Source organism: Chroicocephalus ridibundus, unplaced genomic scaffold, assembly GCF_963924245.1.
Source record: "Chroicocephalus ridibundus unplaced genomic scaffold, bChrRid1.1 SCAFFOLD_26, whole genome shotgun sequence".
In the NCBI taxonomy this organism is placed as follows: domain Eukaryota; kingdom Metazoa; phylum Chordata; class Aves; order Charadriiformes; family Laridae; genus Chroicocephalus; species Chroicocephalus ridibundus.
The window spans coordinates 1,528,503-1,550,432 of NW_026961775.1; the positions used below are offsets into that span (position 1 = coordinate 1,528,503).

Sequence of the window (21,930 nt, forward strand, 5' to 3'; positions counted from 1 at the left end):
TCCACAGAGCTGCTCTCCAGCAGATCAGCCCCCAACCTGTCCTGGTGCATGGGTTTATTCCTCCCCAGGTGCAGCACCCTGCACTTGCCCTGGTTGAATTTCACAAGGTCCTTCTCTGCCCAACTCTCCAGCCTGTCCAGGTCTCTCTGGATGGCGGCATAGCCTTCCAGTGTGTCAGCCACCCCCCCCAGCTTTGTGTCATCAGCAAACTTGCTGAGGGTGCCCTCTGTCCCTTCATCCGGGTCTTTGATGAAGATATTGAAGAGGACTGGACCCAGTACTGACCTCTGGGGAATATCACCCATCACTGACCTCCAACTAGACTCTGTGCCCCAAAGAAGGAAGGGTCAGGCTGAGAGTGTGCCAAAGGGTCCATGTGGGAAGGAGGAGGAAGAGGCACAAGAAGCTGTTTCTACAGTGGCCGCTGGCAAGGCAGGAGGGAGGCTCCCCTCCGCAGCATTGCCCATCCTCCTGTTCCCACCAGCACCCGGCAAGCAGGGTTTTCCTGGCCACCCTCGTGGGATGAAGAGCAGCAGTGTCTGCAGTCATGGCCCTGCCGTGCTCTCCTCCCACCCAAGAATAGGACTGGCCCCTGCGAAAGTGTTTCAAGATGGGATGTGACTGGCTGAAGAAGAAAGACCTCCTCCAATGTTTGTCTCTCTCTTCAAATGCAAGAGATTCTCCTGCCTCTCACAGCGTGTCGACACCAAGACACTTTTCCCCAAGGTGCATGCTTGCTGAGGCCACGGTCCTATTGCTGAGCCAGGCATGGCTGATCAGCAGCACTGGGGACATGCCACAGGCTTGGGCACAAGGGCGAGAGTCCCAGCACTGACAGCTCTGAATCTCCAGCAGCAGCACCTCCAAGAGCATAGGGCCTGAACAAGCCCTGTGGAATCTTCCCTTCCCTTCCCTGTGGACAACAATCAGCTTTGCAGACTGGTGTGGACTTCCCACGAGATGTTGTGAGCTCAGCCATGAGCAGCGTCAGGACTTTGGAGAGGAAGGAGAGGCACAGCCCAGAGACAAGGTCTGAGGTACAGCCCAGCTCCCACGGAGACCTATCCCAGGGGGAGGACGTAACAATTCCATGACAGCATTTCCATCATGTGCCCCGCCCCTGTCTTTCCCCAGTCCTCCTTCTCCCTAAGAAGGTCTGGCCCTGTTGGCCACTTCCAGCCCCTCAAAGCCCCAGCACTCCTCAGAGCAGGCCTGCGGGCTAGAAGGACCAGCCCCGCCTTTGGCTTTCTGTGGAGGTGCCAACTGCAGCTGGTGCTGAACTTCACTCTTAGACATCAGAGAAGACCCAGAGAGGCTTAGCACCAGGGAATCACATTCTCCCTCTCCCTTGCTGATGGAGCTGGGCCACACTTCCCCTGGGGGAATTCTCTGCAGTGGCCCCAGCCTGCTTTCCTGGCCTGTGTTGGGTGCCCCAGAGAAATGTATGGGCCAGGGGGTCCAGGGAGGCACACGGGCCCAGCATGGGGCTCTGAGATCGCCTGTGAACCCAGGAGTGCTGTGTCTGTGGGGCAGGGAACCACACTCCTCTGTGCCAGAGCAGAGAGAAGACCACAGGGGTGCAGGCTGTTTGCCCGTGCTCCTCTCCTGCCCCGACACCAAATGGTACTATTTGAGGGATGGTGCTCACTAGAGCCTCCGTAAGAACCTATTTGCCACTGTGCCTCCAAAGAACCGGGTGTCCCAAGAGGTGGCACCACCTGCCCTTCGCCTCTCCCAGCCTCATGGTGGGACATTCCAATTTGCCCTGATCTGCCTTTATGTTGCGTTAAAAGGACTGTAGTTTCGATATTCATCTGTCAGAGTTCCAGGACTTTCACTGATTTTCTATCAGAGTGCCAGCAAAGGATTTTAACTAAGTCAGATTCACAAATCATCAAAATTAGTTAGTTTATTGAGAGTGAGAGAAACAGATTTGAGATTGACATTGAGAAATTCACTAACTACAATAGCGCTAATTAATTGAGGTTAATATTGCTGGCAAAAATAATGATAAAACAACAGCCTGGGAGTAGCATTCACCAGAGGATGAAAGGTTAAGCGCTTACCCAGAAAGGTGTCCCTGCCTGGATAGAGGGAGAGAACTCAACCTCTGTTGCGTGAAAAGGGGCAAAGCGGTTTTGGCAGAAAATAAACCCCCTTGCGTTCTCACACTCCTCACCGAGGTGAGAGGCTAGGTGGGGCTAGGTTTAAATTCTGAGCGATGCCCAATTCAGCACTATCAGTCCAATCGTGTTTAATATGTATTAAACTATTACGATTTGGACACACTAATAGTGGACTGCACCTTCATGAAGTCATGCTCATGAAGTATCATGGCCACTCTCGAGCCTTTGGTTGCGTTCAGTGAGAAACCAAAATGACTAGCTGCTTAAACAGTGCAGTTTACTTAAACAACAGATATATAAGTTCTTAGGATTGACAGTGATAAATACATCGTCTGCAAAGCACATGCAAATGAAAGTATTGTTACATATATAAAACACGCACAAGGTTATAAAGATACAGCCTGGCTATAAATGTAGGAAAGAGAGTCTCTAGAGAGATTTCTAAGTTCCCCGAGGAAACACTCGGTATGATCTAAGTCTTACCCAAAGGTGTCCCTATGGGGGGGAAGAGAGGCTCAGCCCGTCGACTGATCCCAGAAGTCAGTGATGGAGTTCTCCTGACTTGTTCGCGATGGTGTCTTCCCTGATGTCCTCCCTCTCTCAGGCTATTTTTATATTATTTTTTTATCTTCAAAGTGGAGTTTGAGTGACTTCAGTTATAAACACTTTTATTATGATTGGTGTGCTCAAGGAGGAGTGGTCGTGCCTTGCGGGTGGGTAGCCTCTGGGATAGGGGTGTGTTTTGGTACATTGTAATGAGCAAAGTTCGCACAAAGGACAGCATTTAATCAACATTTGACAAAATGTTGGCTCGGGCAGCGAGTAGGGCCGCTTATCTGTTTTGTAGTAAGCAAGTAGGCAGCTTATCTGTTCCGTGGTACCATCTCATTCCCATATCTGCTATTTGTCACAAGGGAAGGCCACGGAACAATCGCATTCCGTTCCATCCCTTGTGTAGTTTCGCAAACAACCCTCTACAGAGAATTGCAGATGTTGCATTCTTCATGCCAGCTGCAGCTGTATTCTACCTCAGAAACCTCTTGATTTTATGACTTTCCTTAATGTGTGAACTATGCTGTACTTTTGTATTCTTGGCCAATTTAGTAATTATTCCACATAATCCACCCCGTGACTACAGTCACTGAAGCTCCACGATACTCAATACTGATAGGGAATATCACATGTCCTCTTATGGCGAGGGATATCAAGTGCAAATACATTTTGTGGGGTGATCACGCGAGTTAAGCTTTTCATCATAATCCAAAGTCTAACATACAAAACAGCTGTCAAAGCAAAGCACAACACAGTGAGTACTAGTAAAACAACCACAGGATGGAGCATCTTGTTAAAAAGTCCTGTAGCTGTTGGCGACCATCCAAAAAGAGTGTCCCACCATTTGTGTCCCCCGTGTCTCTCTTGACTCTTTCCAGTACTCGGTGTATTTCTTCAACATCATGATGGACAGTAATCAGAGTTCTTTGTCCATTTTCTTGGGCCTCTTTCAACAGTCGCTTCAATTCATCGTGTTGTAGCAGCTTCTTCACCAGTGAGAGATTCATTCCGACAGGAGTAGGCAACAAATCTCGGATCAATGTGTAATTAGATTGTAGCAATTGTAAAGACGTAACAGGAGCTGAATATTTGAAGTCACATCCAATGATATTAGTAAAGTTACAAACAAAGATTTGAGTGATTACTTACATCTACTACTATGTCATCTACGAATACGAGAGTACAGGGAGATCTCATGCAAACGCACCCTTTCCCAATATATACAAGCACAGTTTCTGGGGTTTCATTGGGATGTATCTCAAAGTGACAAACATTCTGGTTGGTATCAAGACAAATGTCTTGTGCCTTGAGAGTATTACTCTCACAAATGAATCCTTGTTGATCTCATGAAATGCATGCTTCAACATCAACAGTTTGCCATTTATTCTCATTTTGTTGTGCCCACACTCTATGCTCTATTGGATAGAGTACGGCTCCATGGTGATTCAACCCCAGTGCGATGATTGGGTATATGGTGTATACCAAAGCATTGCGTATTGTTAAGACAAAAGCTGTGGCCTTGCTCTCGATGGGATCATAGGTGAAATTAACCAGATACCACCAGGACTGAAATTTTTTCTCAAACTCAATTGCGTTATCCCATATTACTTTTCGAATTTCAGTGGGCAAGTTGCCTTCTTCACCTTCCCTTATGATTGCGGCTGTCATAGATTGCATCGACAATTGGGCTTGGATACAACTAAGAGCCAAGGAAACATTGTTTTGGGTTGTACCAAGTGCATCTATGATCAGCTGATGGTCCTTTTCACCCGTTTCTTCCCACTGAGGCAATATATTCGATAAAAGCCATTGGTGGTTTCCCAATGCTGATAGAGAGGACTGTAGGGGATGTCTTAATTTGTCTGGATCACTAGTGGTGGTGACTACTTTGTTGGCAAGTATCTCAGCATCCATACTATTTAAGACTCCCAGGCCTGTTGCTAAGATACCAGTCACATCTCTCTTCAGTTGTTGTGAGGTAGCAAAAATTCGTCTGCGTAACCATGCTGACCATCCTGCGTAAGATGTACTCAGGAATGGTGGGCAGGTGGGCTTGATCGCAGAGATATTAATCTGCATTGACAATTCTAGTCGTTTGAGGGAATATGTTGGGTTAAACAGTATCTGTTGTTGACCTGTGTGTTTAATAACATAAGGGCCAATGTTGAAGGTGTTTCTTGTTCCTGCCATCGCACTGTGTTTAACAAAAGCTTTAGACCATGGCCACTGTGGGTCTCTTTGACTACAAACAACAGGGAATAAAAAGGTAAAACCGAACAGCATCAATTCCATCTGCCAATTCGTCATTTCAGAATTTAGACCTCCAGATAGCCATACATAATAAGGGTAATATTATTGCCAGGATCAATGTCAGGATTCCCTGGAGACACTCAAGGTTAGCGTAGGCAAATCCGTCTGTCCACGTACAGTTCATCCAAGGTTCCTGTAAGACACAAAGGAAAAGAAAATCTGCTCGGTCTCATTTGACCGACGGGGTTAGAAAGAGGGCAAGATCCACCGGGTACTGATCCGGTGTATCTTCCCTGAACAGCCTTTGGCTTCCCATGCATGGGGATTTTTGGGAGTAGCTAGCACCATTGGTACCGTCCCAATTTGGGGGATTTTCACCAGCACAGGTTGCCCAGGGTGAAATCTTCCTGGGTATTTTCCCGGTTCATTGGGAACTTTTGGAGTGATGATATTGGCAGATACACAGAAAGCTTTCATTTTAGGACAGCCATCTCCACTCCATCTGTTATTTAATTGATAGATGGCATCATCCAATCGCAAATGCCAACCAGGTTCATGAGTTTTTGCAAAACGCTTAACCAATCCATTGGTGCGTTCAACAATGCCATTAGCCTGGGGATAGTAGGGAATGTGAAATACCCACCAAATCCCTTCCTCTTTGGCCCAATCTTGTACCACCGTAGCAGTAAAGTGTGAACCGTTATCACTTTGGATTTCCTCGGGAAGGGGAAGTGTGCTGAACCACCCTTTTAGGCCTTTCACTGTGTTGTCCCTGGTAGTTGATTTGAAGCTGGTGGCCATAGTGAGACTGGAGATAATCTCTACTCCTACTAGGACGTCTCTTTTCTCATCTGATGATCTCAAGGGCCCAATATAATCAATTTGCCATGAATGCCACAATGTTTTCTTGTCCTGAATGTGTAAGGGAGGCGCCTTACTTGAATGATCTTTATTGAGTCGTAGGCGACATTGTGAACAGGCAGTCACTACTTGTTTGCACAGCTTAGCTGATACAGGCCACCCCTGGGCTAGTCCTTCCTGATACAGGTGAGCACGGCCTGTGTGGCCACGCTTAACATGTAACCATTCGAGTAAGCGTTCCCATTCCCGACCATCATCTACAATATCAATTTGCTGCATCCGCGTGAGGCCATCTACCTGTTGGTTGAACTGAGCAGTGATCGAGGTTGAACGATCATGGCCTTCTACCCAACCAATGTGCAATGTTCTCTGTCCTCCTATTTCTAACAGTTGCTTCCAACTATCTGTCTCCCAAACTGGGACTCTGTTCACCTGCCAATCATTGGCTGCCCAGTGACCTATCCATTCAGTGGCTCCTTTAAAAACAGCATATGAGTCAGTGTAAATGTAAGCAGAACCCAGTTGTGCCGCTATTAGGACAGCTCTGAGTTCCCCTACTTGTGCGCTAACTTCTCCTGTTTCAATTGCTCTTTCTCTCGTTGCTACTTCCAGTGCTACGGCCTCGTGTTTCCACTTATTGTTCTCACGGTGAGATGATGCATTAGTAAACCACACTCCTGTAAGATCACTGCCTTCCTTCAGAGGAGGTGCTTCTTGGATCGGAGATGGTCTGTTTGGTGGGGATTGGAACAATAGGGCACCATCTATATCCTTCTGGAGCTTGGATACTTTAATACTGCCTTCAGAGATTGGCATGATTTCATTAATGCCTTCTAAATAAGCATACCACTTTCAAACTGTAGGTTTCTGGGCAATGCCAGCTGGTGGTGCTGTCCCTTTACGGACCACATCTAGGAGGCAAAAAGGTCCCCGAATGATCACACTCTGTTCTCTCCTTATCTGCTCTGCTCGTTGCAACGCCCGCACTAGGGACAGTAAACCCTTCTCAAGGTCTGAATATCTGCTCTCAGTGTCATTAAAGGAGCGAGAGCTAAATTCTAATGGTCTCTCCGGTCCTGCTGGTCTCTTCTGACATAAGTTACAATGAGAACCGTGTTCACTGAGCACCCATTCTACATGGACAGGGTCAGTTGGATGTATAGGATCAAGCTGTTGGAATAACCTTAGCTCTTTTATTAGCAATTCCAGAGCATTAGTATGTTGTTTAGTCCACTCCCAGGATTTACCCTTTTTGAGCAAACAATAAAGGGGGCGAGCAATGGTGGAAAAGACAGGGATGTGTTTACGCCAATAGCTTAAAGTTCCCAGAACTTGCTGTAACTCCCTCACGCTGGATGGATTCTGTCCATGCTCTGTTTTTCCCAGGGTATCCTGAGGGACAGAAGCAGCTCCCTTAATCCACCAGGCCCCCAGGAATTTAACTTCCTGTTCGGGTGCCTGACACTTTGAGTCTGGAATTTCCAATCCCAAATCCAGTAATGTTTTTCGGATGTTTTCCATCATGTCTTTTATACTTTCTTGGTTCTCTCCTCCTATTAGGGTGTCATCAATATATTGGTATACCGTACATCCCTGTGAAACAGGAACCTCTGGTAGCACTTTAGCTAAAGCAGTATGAGCAATAGTGGAGGAATGTTTGCATCCTTGTGGAAGTCGGTTAAAGGTATATTGGACTCCTTTCCACGTGAATGCAAACCGCACTTTGTCCTGCTCAAAGAGAGGAATCATAAAAAAACATGTCTTTAACATCCAAGGCAGCCATTCAAGGATGGGCAGCTCCTTGTATCATTGTCACAATTTCAGCGATACTCGGAACCGTGGCAGTCAGGAGTGCAGTGTTGGTGTTTAAGTTCATGAGCACGACTAGACTGAAGGTGCAGTCCACAATTAGTGTATCCAAATCATAATTCTGTTACGATTTGCCCTTTTTCTGTTACGATTTCTGTTACGATTGCCCCTTTTCACGCAACAGAATTTGGCGTAGTTGGCAGGATTGCCATGGATAAACTGCTGCAAAAATATGATTGTGCCCCTTCCCAGGCTGGGAAGGAGTGGGCCCAAAAATTTTGGAAGGATGAAGAAAAAGTGGTGGAACGTATTGAAGAGTGTTGGGCTTCACAAAAGCTCAGAGTGGAAAAAGGCACGGGTGTGATTTGTGCTGTGTTAGGCATCTGTTTAACCTGTGCACAACAAGAAGCTAGGGAAACCCCTGCTCCTAATCTGATTTCAGCTGTTGAATATGCAACACTGAAATCAGAGAATGAGGTGCTAAAGTCACCATTAGCTTTTCAAAAGGAGACAGGAGAAAAATTAAGAACTCAAGTCGATAAGCTTGGGAGTGAAAATCTCCAACTTAGAGGTGAAAATCTCCTAGTTAAAATGTTATGAGAAAGGGTGACTGGGCTCTTAGATAAAATGCAGCCCTTGACCCAGGTCCAACAAATACGTAAGTTAATGTGTTGTCCAAATTCTGGAACCCAGACTGGAGATTTTTGGTCTAATACTGAGGATGAGGAAGAAGATGAGGTGTTAGAACGCAAGGAGGTTTATCTTCTGCCAAAACCACTTTGCCCCTTTTCACACAACACCCCTCAACTGGTCCGTCAGGTATCGAGTTTCTTCTATCGCAGTTTAACAGCCATTTTGTCTGTCTTTTTATCCCCAAAATTACAAGGTCTCCCTCCCCTAGGTGACATGTAGTAGGATTTGGGTGGAGAGAACAGTGCTGCAGTCCTATAGGTTTAGCATGATCTCTAAAATCTTTGTTAGCATATACAAGGGTGGCAAGTTTAATATGCATTTCACAGGTAATGAGGCAAAGCTCAATTGTCGGGCACGGTAGCCTCTCGAGTAAAGGAAGAACTACACAGAGTCTCTGTTATCTTGAATTTACTGTCTTTGCTGAAGAAAAGCAGGGCTGTCCTGTCTCCACAAGACAGCTCCATTATCTTGTGATAGCCAGACATGTCTTCAACCCCCTGGCTGGCCCAAGAGAGAGCAAAGCCAGCCTTAATTTCTCTTTGAGCACAGAGACTTCACCTCCTTATCCAAATGGCACCCCTTATCTGGGAGCACATGGTGGGTGGGAAGGGGATCGCCTTTACAGAGACACCCCAGGTGTCCGCGCTCCCTCCCTCCCTCTGCTCATCCCTGAGCTACAGCCAGAGAGGACCCAGGTGCCTGGGCGCTGGCAGATCAGAGGGGACACGGACAGAGACACACACACAGAGCGTAGCTTTGCTGATGAGGTTTATTGATGATTAGAGGGAAATGGGCCAGGGCTCCCAGGGGATCAGGTGGGGTCATGCAGCGATGATCATCTCCTCGTGCTGCTGGAGGGGGACAGGACATGGGTGTCACCATCAGTTCCAGGTCTGAAACACAGAGCCCACAATAAGCCCCCCAGTGTCGGCCAAGACATGAGAGTGGCCTTGTCTGCAACGGTGACTCTTTGCAGAGGCATGGGGAAGGAGCAGGGAACTGGAGCCATCCATATATAGGAAGGACTGGATTTGGCTCTCCCAAGATCCATATGGCACCCAGAGGGCCTTGCCCAGTGTGCCATAAGCCTGAGAAGCCCCTAAATCTCCCGGATGCCTGCCCAGCCCTCACTGTGGTCCCTTGGGGTCTGTAGGGCACCAGAGGCTCTGCCTGGCCTGCATGGTGACCCTCTGGGTCCGTAGAGCCCCACTGGGTGCAGGGAAAGGCATGGGGGGAGCTGCGTCCAGCTCCCCCTGGGCCATGGATCATGCACAGTGCCCTCTCTTTCGCTCTCCCACACCCAAAGTCTGGCCATCCCAGTGGGCTCAGGGATTCCTCAGGGCCCAGCATCCTTTTTGGGGCTGGAGACTCCCTGATGCCGCTCACCTAGACATGAAGGGATGCGGCCACACTTCTCTTGCGCAAAAGGTCCGCATCTACGTCAGGCAGAGGGGGCTGGGGAGAAATCAAGGGTTAGAGAAAGGTGTGGCTGCAGTGGGCTGTACTGGGAAGCAGTAAGGGGAAAGCAAGGGGGTCCTTGGGGAAGGTGCCTCTGGGGAGAAATGGGGTACACGAGCTTGTGTGGTGGTGCACAGGAAGCAGCGGGGGTCCTGGGGAAGGGGCCCAGCTGGGTGCATGGCTGTGTAGTGGGGCATCGTGGGGTGTACTGGGTTGTAACGGGCTGGATGGGAATGGCATGGGGGCCCCGGGAAGGGGACCCTGCCTGGGAAAAGAGTGGGGTGCGGGGGTGTTCTCTGGGGTTGCAGTGGGGTGCATTGGGGTGTACTGGGGCACTCTGGGATGCGCTGGAGTGTGGTGGCCATGGAGGGGAGGGACTGGGGACAGCAGAACTTGTGGTACCCACCGCAGCCCTCTTTGATAGCAGACCTCTGACTAGTGCCTCCTGTAAAGAGAACATGAGACCTCACTGGTGGCTGGGGCATCCCCGGTCCCAGCAAGGGACGGGAGGACCAAAGTGCCCTCCTGTTCCCCAGTCTGGAGGCCCTCCAACTCCACCCAAGTACTTACATCCACGTCACTAAGTCCACTTCCTTCTAGGAGTGCCTAGGAAAGGAGGGCAAAGGGGTGGTCTGGATTGGGCTTGCTGGGGCTGTGGGTGTGACACAGGTGTCCCCAGTCCCCCCAGGCCCGTGGCTTCCCCCTGGTGTGAGGGGGAAAATCCTTCCTGCCCCTCGCCGCTCCATGCCTCAAAGTTTCACCTGGGATACCTGTTCATGCAGGGAGCAGGGGTGGGGATGGAGACGAGGGTAGCGTGGGGAATTCAGGGCCTCCAGAGAGGATGGGGGTGGGGAGAACCCAAAGACAGGGCACTGGGGTGAATGAGGGGACCCCAAGGGAGTGGGCAGGGGGTGTTGAATGGGCAGCACTGTGCGGGATGCAAGTTGAGGTAAAGGAATTCAAGTGGAGGGGATAGAGGGACTTCAAGCGAGGTAGTTGGTGGGTGCAGAAGGAAGAGGACTGCAGAGGACCAAACCAAGGGGACTGGGAGAGTGTTTGGGAGTGGGGGTTCAGGGAAGGTGATCTGGGGACAGTACTGCAGTGAAGATGGTGAAAGGCAAAGGACTGAAGGGAAAGAGTGAAAGGCAGGCGTTGGGAACAATCAATGGAAGGTCATTTGGGGACGCTAGAAAGGACACGGAGGAGATCCCGGGGAGGTGAAGTCTGAGGGGACCAAAAGGATGGGCTGGGGAGGCCAGAAAGGGAGAGCTGTGGGGGCACCAAGACAAGAAATGGGTGGGCGCCCTCAGAGGAGTTTGTGGTGGACCCTCCCAGGGAGGCGACAGGTCTGACCACTCACTGAGGAACTCGGGCTCTGGGCAGCAGAAGCTTAATGGTGGGGGAAGTGGAGGGAAGAGACAGAGTTGTGGGAGGGAGAAAGCTGCATTGCCCAGGGCTGGAGGTGCCTGGGAGCCTGGAGGAGCTCCTTGCGTGGGAAAGGGAGAGGCCAATTCAAGGGATTTTGTGCTCACCACTACGATTTCAATCTGCAGGAGAGTGGGTGCCCTGTTGCTAAGCCCCATCCTCAGCCTTGAGGCCCTCCCCATGGCGCTGGGGACTCACCTGAGCATCCTCTGGGGTGCACAGCAGGATGGTGAAGAGCAGGGCCACGCTGAGGACTGCGACCTTCATCTTCCTCTGCAGTGTGGTAAGTGCTGGGTGAAGCGTGAGAAGGTGAGGCGCCAATTTATTCCTCCCAGGACTCCTCCTTGTCCCTCCCCACCCCGCGAGCCCCCAGGGCAAAGCCAGGTCTGGCAGAGACACCAGCCCTGGCAACAAGCCCAGCCCCGGCACAGAGTCACCCCCCGCCTCTGGCACTGGCCCAGCCACCTTCCCTGGCATCAGTCCAGCTTCCTGCATGGGGCAGCTGCATGGGGAAGTGCCCAGGCATCTGCAGGTGGCGAGGGGGCGGGCAGTGCACCCCTGACAGCTGGACACGCTGCGATGATGACCCACTGCTCCAAGGAAAAGCCATCCTCCAACAGCCCCCCAAAGCCACATCCCCCCATCTCCCAGTGCCCCTCGCCTCCCAGCACTGCCATCCCCCAGTGCCACTCAGCTCCCAGGCCCGTTTTTCCCTCCGGGACTCCCCCAGAGATGGCGCCAGCCTCAAGCTAGGGGTCTCTCCCCTTGAGTAAACGGGGGGCTGGGACAGATCCCTCTTCTTGGGGCACGCTGGACTGCAGGATTGGGGAACACTGGGAGGTAGGAGGGAAACTCACAGCATGGACAATGAGGACAGCCAGATGACTGGGATCTTCAGTCACTGAAGGCAATGGGGAGCACTGCTGCATGTTGGGCACCGGGAGATGTGGGCTGGGCTTTGGGGAAGTGCTGCAGTTGTCGCAGTTCCCTGCTCCAGCCCACCCCATTTCCCTTGCGCTGCGCATTATAATCTGGTCCAGTTCCCAGCCACGTCCTCCCCAGAGCAGAAAACAGAGGGGAATATCCCTTGTCCTGGCCCTCACCATGCCCCTCCCTGTGTCCACCGTGCCCTCCAGACAACAGGGGTCCTACTCTGCAGAGCTTCCCCTGGATGGTGGGTCCCAGTGACACTGTCCCCAAGAAGGCTCTGGCTCATTCTGGGAGTTCCTGGCTACTTGGCCACTGGGAGCACTTGGCCACAACCCACCAAAGGCCCTTGTCCCCACGGAGCGTCCCTCCAATGCCCTCATCCTTGGCCCAGGCCAGTGCTGCCCCTGAGCAGGATGTGGCCATTCAGAGGGACACAATGAAATGGTTGCTTGTCCGCAGGCAGCCACCCGGAAGTAATTGTGGGGAAAGAGCTCTGCTGTCAGGAGGAGGGATGTTTGTTCCCGCAGCATCTCTGATAAGCCCTGTTTGCCCAGGGCCCGTGGCACAATGGGCCTGTTGAGTAAGACTGATGCTTCACAAGAGTGCCCAAGTTGGGGGAGTCTGGTGTGGGCTCAAGCAGCCTGGATGGCTGGGCTCCCTCCAGCCCTGGCAGCGAGGAGATCCAAAGAGGAGGGAGAGTAGGGAGGAGCAGTCCTGGGGTACCCCGCACGCCTGGGGTTCCCTGGCTCCCCTGGGGACAGGCTGAAGCCCGGAGGCAGGGACAGTCCTGAGGGAGCAGCCTGACACCTGGAGTGTCGCCGTCCTTCAGGAAAGCCTGGTGGCAGGGGAGTCCTGAAGGAGTGGGCCTTAGAGCAGCCGGGGTGATGGAGCTGTCTCCCCAGGGGCACTGCATCCCTGTCCCGCCCTTCCCCTGCCTGCCCGGCAGCTTTGCCTAGGGCTTTCCAGGGTGTTTTCCTTCACAGCCCCCCTGGCTCAAACATCACCACCCTGGGGGCCCTTGACAGCATCTTCTGACCAGAGAGGGACAGGGCCAGTGTGGGACTCAGACAACCGTAGAATGGTCAGAGTTGTGAGGGACCTTAAAGATCACGTAGTTGCAACCCCTCTGCCATGGGCAGGGACACCTCCCGCTAGACCAGGTTGATCAAAGCCCCATCCAACCTGCCCTTGAACACTTCCATGGAAGGGGCATCCTCGGCTTCTCTGGGCAACCTGTCCCAGTGTCTCGCCACCCTCACAGTAGAGAATTTCTTCCTAATATCTAATCTATATCTCCCCTCTTTCAGTTTAAAACCATTACCCTTTGTCCTATCGCTACACTCCCAGGCAAAGGGTCCCTCCCCAGCTTTCCCATAGTCCCCCTGTAAGTACTGGAAAGCTGCTATAAGGCCTCCCCGAAGCCTTCTCTTCTCCAGGGTCAACAGCCCCAACTCTCTCAGCCTGTCCTCACAGCAGAGGGGCTTGGAGCCTCCAACCATCTTCCTGGCCCTCCTCTGGACTCACTCCAGGAGGTCCATGTCCCTCTTATGTGGGGTCTCTCCAGAGCAGATTAAAGGGGCAGAATCACCTCCCCCAGCTTGCTGGCCACGCTTCTTTTGATGCAGCCAGGATGCGGTTGGCTGCCATTAGTGCTCTCTTCAAGGATGGCAGCGCCCCAAACAGCAGAGGGTACCTCTGTTAGCAGGGACACGCTCCTAATGAAGATGGGCATAGTTTGGATCAACAAGCTCAGGCCCCCCTGTTTTGCCTCCTGTAGGTGCACACATCTTTCAGAAGAGATAGAGAAAAGGACCGATATTTATTGATTTCTGCCTAACGAGAAGACCAGCACTTTTACGAGCGGTGTGAGGTAGCGCCGGGAGGAGGTAGAGCCAGGAAGGTCTCAGTCAAGAGATGCGATATGTGTTTACTTGTTTCTTTCGGTAGCTGATAGTCAGAAGTAACCCCATGGAATGACCAGCAAACCCTCTAGCTGCACTGAGCAAGAGCAGCATGGAATGCATTGGACTCCACACCTGTCCTGAGTTCATGGGACATCAATCTTCTGAGAGCAGATCCATGGATACTTTGTAGGGCTGGCACATTCCTCTGTAAACGCATCCTCACTTTGTTAAGTGCCACAGTAATTGAAGCTACCACGCTGTGCTTCCCACTCACCGTTCACTCCAAAACCATCCAGCACTCCATGTCACATGTCTGAAAGTAAAAGAGAGCTCCATTTTAGTCCTCTGTCTCTGAGGCTAATTTATTGTGATGAGACACAAGCTGGGAATCCAAGGATGGCGACAAAGATCTGGTGTAGGTTTTGGAGTCACTGGGAGGTTTTCCTGAGTTTTAGTGGACGCAAGGTGTCACTGCTTTTGTTCCCTTGATGATACAGACTGCTGTCACGGCTTCAAAGAAATAAAAATACAGTGAGAAGTGGTTCACGAGAACTGGAAATGGCTCAGCTTCTTCAGTGACATTCTATGTCGTGTTCAAGGATTTTGGGTATGATTATATCTTTACGGGCCACTAGTTATAAACAAGAGAAGTGTTGTGGGTCATCTGTGAAAAGATTAAGGCAACTGACTCAAATACTTGATTTGGAAATTGCCCAAAGAGCAGGCAGTCACCTGGAAGATTTTCACGTTGACTGCTTCTGCTCTGTGTGTTATTTATTAGATAGCAAAGTTACCCAGTGTTGAATTCTTGATCATCTTTAAACATGCTGTGAGGCTATTTGTATTCTGAAGTTATTCTGAAAAGACTTAGTGAATTGTGCGCACTGTCGTAATGGAGGAATATTGACTTAGGAGAGGTCAAGGCTGCCTTGGAGATAAGCGCAAATGAGGGACAAATGCATTTGATAGCCACTCAACATTCAAGGTGCTATCCAGGAAGATCCCGTCTGCTGCTTGAATGACATCTGAAAGGACTCATCTCTGTGGGGACAGACAGACAGTGTGGGCCCTTTTTTCCCCACAGTTACATTTTGCTTCCCATCTCCCAGCACCCTCCAGTCTCCAGTGAGCCTCAGTACCCACGGAAGGTGAGGGGAAGGACAGGACTCAGCAGGGGGTCTCTGTCCTGCTGCCCCACTTTTGGCTGGGATATAGAGTTTACAAGAGGTTTGAGCCGACCACGTTAGAGGGAACTTAGAACTGTTCTATCTGTTTAACAGTTGCTGGTCATGCTATTGACTTACCTGTTCCGGACATTAGTTTCTCTGCTCTGTGCCGTGCTCCCTTTTTTGTTGTAGAAAGGTGGCGAAAGCGAGAGCAGCGCTCAGGCAGTGAGGAACGCAGCGGTGGCAAGGGTAAGCTAAGTTCTGCGGCTGGGCGCTGGATAGAGGCGAAGGAGGGTGTTCCCGGAGCCAGGGAAAGCCAAGGAAGAGCTTTCCGTGGTGGCATGACTGGCTGGGTAGCTGAGAGGAGAGCAGTGGATGTTGTCTACCCTGACTTTAACAAGGCTTTTGACACTGTCTCCCATAACATCCTCATAGCAAGCTTAGGAAGTGTGGCTCAGATGAGTGGACAGTGAGGTGGAGTGAGAACTGTCTGAATGGCAGAGCTCAGGGGGTTGTGATCAATGGCACAGAGTCCAGGTGGAGGCCTGTAACTAGCGGTGTTCCCCAGGGGTGTGTACTGGGTCCAGTCTTGTTCAACGTATTCATCGACGAGCTGACTGAACGACAGAGTGTGCCCTCAGCAGCTTTGGTGACAACACGAAGCTGGGAGGAGTGGCTGACACACCAGAAGGCTGTGACGCCATTCAGCGAGACCTGGACAGGCTGCAGAGTTGGGTGGGGATGGAGGAACCTCATGAAGTTCAACAGTGCGAAGTGTAGGGTCCTGCAAGTAGGGAGGCATAACGCCATGCACCAGTAGAAGTTAGGGGCTGACATGCTGGAAAGCATGTCTGCAGAGAGGGACCTGTGAGTCCTGGTGGACAAGAAGTTGCCCATGAGGCAGCAATGTGCCCTTGTGGCCAATAGTGTGCTGGGGCGCAAGAAAAAAAGTGTGGCCAGCAGGTCGAGGGAGATCATCGTGCCCCTCTACTCTGCCCTAGTGAGGTCACATGCTGCGTACTGTGTCCAGTTCTGGGTTCCCCAGTTGAAGAAAGACAAGGAACTACTGGAGAGGGTCCAGCGGAGGGCTACAAAGATGATGAAGAACCTGGAGCACCTCTCCGATGAGGAAAGGCTGAGAGACCCGGGTCTGTTTAGCCTGCAGAAGACTGAGAGGGGATCTCATCAATGCCTATAAATATCTAGAGGGTGAGTGTGAAGAGGATGGGCCCAGACTGTTTTCAGTGGTGCCCAGTGACAGGACAAGGGGCAACGGGCACAAGCTGGAGCACAGGGAATTCCATCTCAACCTGAGGAACAACTTTTTTACTTTGAGGGTGCCAGAGGCCTGGAACAGTGATGAAACACTGATGGAAGGCCTGTCTGCCTCAAGGAGCAACCTTGAGAGGTGTCCCAGCTCAAGAAGAGATCACCGCCATGCAACCGTTCTGCCTGGCAGGCAGAGCTCAAAGAAGGCTCATTTAGCCTCTCATATTTATGGGATGCAGTGGTTGGCTTGTAGTCAAAGTACATGTGATGGAAAAAACATGCATGAGACCCCTTGTACCCCCAACTTTCTTTGTTCCTTGATAAATGAGTCTTGGAAAAGCCACCTGTTGGTCACGTGGTAATGTCATGATTGGTGTTCCAAGCTCCTATGCATCAATGCTCACTGTGTCACTGTGCTCCTTTGTGGCTTTTCAGAGAACAGATTGGAACTCGAGAAGTTCTTGGCCCAGGTACGGCTTAGGCCTTTACCTCCTTTGGAGCCTGTACCAAACTACGGCTAGTTTGCTTAAGGCGTTGAGGGCACCCATCACAGGTGTGAGGATGATCTGGAATGGGGAAAAGAAGGAGGAAGAAAAGAAAAGGTTAATGCCACGAGGTGTGCATGAAGGAAGAAGGAGCTCCTGGTGAAACTCAAACGCAAAAAGGAAGCAGAGGGTGAAAGCAAAGACGGGTAATCTAGGAGGAATACAGAGATGTTGTCTGAGAATCCAGGGATGAGGTTAGGAAAGATGAATCTGATAGAATTCTGACCAGGGATGTCAAAGACACCACAAAGGGCTTCTATAAGCACAAAAGTGAGGTACATCTTTAAGTACCAAGACTGAGAAAAGGGAGTCTACCGAAAATGTGAACCCACTGCTGAATCAAAGAATCATAGAATAGCTTGGGTTGGAAGGGAACCTAAAGCTCATCTAGTTCCAACCCCCTCCCATGGGCAGGTACACCTCCCACCAGACCAGGTTGCTCCAAGCCCCGTCCAGACTGGCCTTGAACACCTCCAGGGATGTGGCAGCCACAGCTTCTCTGGGCAACCTGGGACAGGGGCTCACCACCCCCATACTGAAGAATTTCTTTCTAATGTCTAATCTAAATCTACCATCTTCTAGGGTGAAAGCCATTACCCCTTGTCTTATCACTACATGCCCTTGTAAAAAGTCCCTCCCCAGCTTTCTCGTAGGCCCCTTTAAGCACTGGAAAGCTGCTATAAGGTCTCCCCAGAACCTTCTCATCTCCAGGCTGAAGAACCCCAGCTCTCTCAGCCTGTCTTCATAGGAGAGGGGCTCCAGCCCTCTGATCATCTTCGTGACCTCCTCTGTCTCTGCTCCAACAGGTCCATGTCCTTCCTGTGCTTGTGGTCTCTAAAGCTGGACACAGTACTCCATGTGGGGTCTCATCAGAGTGGAGTAGAGGGGCAGAATCACCTCCCTCCACCTGCTGGCCACACGTCTTTTGATGCAGCCTAGGATGCGGGTGGCTTTCTGGGCTGCCAGCGCACATTGCTAGCTTTAGTTGAGCTTCTCATCCACCAACACCCCCAAGTCCTTCTTTTCAGGGCTGTTCTCAATCCATTCTTTGCCCAGCCTGGATTTGTCCTTGGGATTGCCTCAACCAACATGCAGGACCTTGCACTTGGCCTTGTTGAACTCCATGAGGTATGCACACACCTACCTCTCAAGCCTGCCCAGGTCCCTCTGGATGATATCACTTCCCTCCAACACATCAACCGCACCACACAGCTTGGCGTCACGGGCAAACTTGCTAAGGGTACATTCAATCCCAACATCCATGTGGCCAACAAAGATCTTAAGTAGTACCAGTGCCAGTAGTGAGCCCTGAGGAACAACACTCATCAGTGGTTGCTGCTTGGACATGGAGCTGTTGACTGCAACTCTTTGAGTGGGACCGTCCAGCCAATTCCTTATCCACCGAGTGGTCCATTGGTCAGATCTGTGTCTCTCCAATTTTGAGAGCAGGATGTCACGCGGGACAGTGTCAAATGCCTTTAGCCTCTCATATTTATGGGATGCAGTGGTTGGCTTGTAGTCAAAGTACATGTGATGGATACGGTGGGTCACCACTGCAGAGTGTCCAGCTTTCAGGGGTGCATTGCCCGCCGCCTTGCCACCTGCAGAGCCAAATCCAGTCCTTTGTATATAAGGAGGGCTCCAGTCCCCTGCTCCTTCCTCACGTCTCTGGTGTGTCAGCCACTCCTCCCAGCTTCGTGTTGTCACAAAACATGGGGAGTGGCCAAGCAATAGGCCAAGCAATAACACCTGCCAGCTCTCTCAGCACTCACAGGTGCATCTTGTCAGGGCCCGTGGACTTATGGATGTCCAGTTTGGCCAAGTGGTCTCTAACCTGATCTCCCTCTACTGGGGAAAACTCTTCCTCTCTCCAGACCCTCCCCCTTGCCTCCAGGGTCTGGGATTCATGAGGGACAGCTTTAGCAGTAAAGCCTGAAGCAAAGAAAGCATTCAGTAGCTCTGCCTTCTCTGTGTCTTCCACCACTAGGGCGCCCATCTCATTCATTAGTGCACCTACATTTTCCCTAGTCTTCCTTTTTCTATGATATACTAAAAGAACCTCTTCTTGTTATCTTTAACTGTGCTGGCCAAGATGAGTTCTGCTTGAGCTTTGGCCCTTCTAATTTTCACCCTGCATAGCTTCACTACATCCTGGTATTTTTCACAAGTAGCCAACCCCCTTTTCCAAAGATCATAAACTTTCCTTTTTTTCCTGAGGTCCAGCCAAAGCTCTCTATTTAACTAGGCTGGTCTACTTCCCTGTCTGCTCGTTTTGGGGGACTTCGGGATGGCCTTCTCCTGAGCTTTTAAGGGTTTCTCCTTGAAGTAAGACCAGCCTTCCTGAGCACCTTTGCCCTTCAGGACTGTCCCCCAAGGGACACTCTCAACCATGCTCCTAAACAGGCCAAAGTTCACCCTTCGGAAATCTAAGGTGGCAGTTCTGCTGGCTCCCTGCCTTGCTTCACCAAGGATCACCTCTTCCAAGCTCACCTCCTTCATTCAAGGATCACCTCCTCCAAGCTCAGCAGCGATACATCCCAACAAAGAGGAAGTCAGGCAAAAACACCAGGAGGCCTGCATGGATGATCAAAGAACTCTTGGACAATCTCAAACAGAAAAAGGAAGCCTAAAGAGGGTGTGGGAGCAAGGACAGATAGTCTGCAAGGAATACAGAGAGGCTGTCCAAGCAGCAGGGGTCAGGTTAGGAAAGCTAAAGCCCGATAGAGGTAAATGTGGCCAGGGACAACAAGCATACCAAGAAAAGCATTTATGGGTATGTCAGTGACAAAAAGAAAGCCTAGGGAACATGTGGTCCCACTCAGGAAATGAACGGGAGCCTGGTCACCAAGGATACAGAGAAGGCTGAGGTACTGACTGACTTTTTTGCCTCAGCCTTCACCGGTAAGGGTTCTAACCACACTGCCCAAGTTGCAGAAGGCAAAGGCAGGGACCGGGAGAATGAGGAACCACCCACTGTAGGAGAAGATCAGGTCCAAGACCAGCTGAGGAACCTGAAGCTGCACAAATCCATGGGACCTGAGGAGATTCTTCTGTGGGTCCTGAGGGAGCTGGCGGATGAAGTTGCAAAGCCGCTATCCACCATATTTGAGAAGTCGTGGCAGGCCAGTGGAGTTCCTGATGACTGGAAAAGGGGAAATATAACGCCCATTTTTAAAAAGGGAAAAAAAGGAAGACCCGGGGAAGTACAGACCGCTCAGTCTCACCTCTGTGCCCAGCAAGATCATGCAGCAGATCCTCCTGCAAACTATGCCAAGGCACATGGGAAATGAGGAGGTCATTGGTGATAGCCAACATGGCTTCATTATGAGCAAATCATGCCTGGCAAATTTGGTGGCCTTCTACAGTGCTGTTACAGCATTGGTGGATAAGGGAAGAGCAACTGACATCATCTACCTGGACTTGTGCAAGGCATTTGACACTGTCCCGCGTGACATCCTGCTCTCAAAATTGGAGAGACACAGATCTGACCAATGGACCACTCGGTGGATAAGGAATTGGCTGGACGGTCCCACTCAAAGAGTTGCAGTCAACAGCTCCATGTCCAAGCAGCAACCACTGATGAGTGTTGTTCCTCAGGGCTCACTACTGGCACTGGTACTACTTAAGATCTTTGTTGGCCACATGGATGTTGGGATTGAATGTACCCTTAGCAAGTTTGCCCGTGACGCCAAGCTGTGTGGTGCGGTTGATGTGTTGGAGGGAAGTGATATCATCCAGAGGGACCTGGGCAGGCTTGAGAGGTAGGTGTGTGCATACCTCATGGAGTTCAACAAGGCCAAGTGCAAGGTCCTGCATGTTGGTTGAGGCAATCCCAAGGACAAATCCAGGCTGGGCAAAGAATGGATTGAGAACAGCCCTGAAGAGAAGGACTTGGGGGTGTTGGTGGATGAGAAGCTCAACTAAAGCTAGCAATGTGCACTGGCAGCCCAGAAAGCCACCCGCATCCTAGGCTGCATCAAAAGACGTGTGGCCAGCAGGTGGAGGGAGGTGATTCTGCCCCTCTACTCCACTCTGATGAGACCCCACATGGAGTACTGTGTCCAGCTTTAGAGACCACAAGCACAGGAAGGACATGGACCTGTTGGAGCAGAGACAGAGGAGGTCACGAAGATGATCAGAGGGCTGGAGCCCCTCTCCTATGAAGACAGGCTGAGAGAGCTGGGGTTCTTCAGCCTGGAGATGAGAAGGCTCTGGGGAGACCTTATAGCAGCTTTCCAGTGCTTAAAGGGGCCTACGAGAAAGCTGGGGAGGGACTTTTTACAAGGGCATGTAGTGATAAGACAAGGGGTAATGGCTTTCACCCTAGAAGATGGTAGATTTAGATTAGACATTAGAAAGAAATTCTTCAGTATGGGGGTGGTGAGCCCCTGTCCCAGGTTGCCCAGAGAAGCTGTGGCTGCCACATCCCTGGAGGTGTTCAAGGCCAGTCTGGACGGGGCTTGGAGCAACCTGGTCTGGTGGGAGGTGTACCTGCCCATGGGAGGGGGTTGGAACTAGATGAGCTTTAGGTTCCCTTCCAACCCAAGCTATTCTATGATTCTTTGATTCAGCAGTGGGTTCACATTTTCGGTAGACTCCCTTTTCTCAGTCTTGGTACTTAAAGATGTACCTCACTTTTGTGCTTATAGAAGCCCTTTGTGGTGTCTTTGACATCCCTGGTCAGAATTCTATCAGATTCATCTTTCCTAACCTCATCCCTGGATTCTCAGACAACATCTCTGTATTCCTCCTAGATTACCCGTCTTTGCTTTCACCCTCTGCTTCCTTTTTGCGTTTGAGTTTCACCAGGAGCTCCTTCTTCCTTCATGCACACCTCGTGGCATTAACCTTTTCTTTTCTTCCTCCTTCTTTTCCCCATTCCAGATCATCCTCACACCTGTGATGGGTGCCCTCAACGCCTTAAGCAAACTAGCCGTAGTTT

General features: G+C 50.9%; 1 long non-coding RNA gene across 1 annotated transcript; it reads right to left on the reverse strand.

Moving 5' to 3' along the window:
- Positions 1-9,051: 9,051 nt before the first annotated feature.
- On the reverse strand, positions 9,052-11,501 carry LOC134509738 (uncharacterized). The gene is made up of 5 exons (XR_010069392.1): positions 11,373-11,501; positions 10,320-10,355; positions 10,156-10,194; positions 9,678-9,746; positions 9,052-9,184 (listed from the first exon to the last, which is right to left on the reverse strand). It is a non-coding gene; the product is annotated as an uncharacterized LOC134509738 (long non-coding RNA).
- Positions 11,502-21,930: the final 10,429 nt, after the last annotated feature.